Here is a 737-nt window from a genome sequence, read left to right as displayed (position 1 = left end):
ACAACACCAACAAGATTGAGGAATTTCTGGAAGCAGTGCTGTGCCCTCCCAGGGACCCCAAACTGGCAGCTCTGAACCCTGAGTCTAACACAGCTGGGCTGGACATATTTGCCAAATTTTCTGCCTACATCAAGAATTCAAACCTAGCTCTCAATGATAATCTGGAGAAAGGACTTCTGAAAGCCCTGAAGGTTTTAGACAATTACTTGACCACTCCTCTCCCAGAAGTGGATGAGACCAGTGCTGAAGATGAAGGTGTTTCTCAGAGGAAATTTCTGCATGGCAACGAGCTCACTTTGGCTGCCTCCAACCTGCTGCCAAAGCTCCACGTAGTGCAGGTGGTGTGTAAGAAATAATCGGGGCTTCACCATCCCAGAAGCCTTTCGGGGAGTTCATCGGTACTTAAGCAATGCCTATGCTCAGGAAGAATTCGCCTGTACGTGTCCAGGTGACAAGGAGATTAAACTGGCCTATGAGCAAGTGGTCAACGCCCTCAAATAAGCCCCTTTTGGGGAATCCCTTGCCGGCTTGGATTGTCTCCACAAAGGTCCTGGGTGTTTTTCACATTGCCACCCAATGGACAAACTCCAGAATGGCCAGGGGATAGGGAATCTGGGAGCATTTGTGCAGGGCCCGGGTAGGGGAATGAGATGAAAGCGTGAGGGGCTGGGGCAAGATTTTTATTGTGGATGGGGTGGGTAGGACAACATGTTTCAGTAATAAAACACAGAATGAAA

At 49.1% G+C, this 737-nt stretch overlaps 1 protein-coding gene and 1 pseudogene across 2 annotated transcripts in view; both read left to right on the top strand.

Annotated features, from left to right (window-relative positions):
* Positions 1 to 516, top strand: part of LOC102473734 (chloride intracellular channel protein 1 pseudogene) — a 700-nt pseudogene extending 184 nt beyond the window's left edge.
* CCDC138 (coiled-coil domain containing 138) overlaps positions 1 to 737 on the top strand; it is a gene marked incomplete at its 5' end in the record, with an annotated part of 92,560 nt that overhangs the window by 6,998 nt on the left and 84,825 nt on the right.

Source organism: Tupaia chinensis, unplaced genomic scaffold, assembly GCF_000334495.1.
Source record: "Tupaia chinensis unplaced genomic scaffold, TupChi_1.0 Scaffold000041_1, whole genome shotgun sequence".
NCBI classification, from domain to species: Eukaryota; Metazoa; Chordata; class Mammalia; order Scandentia; family Tupaiidae; genus Tupaia; species Tupaia belangeri.
This window is presented reverse-complemented; position numbering and strand designations above follow the sequence as displayed.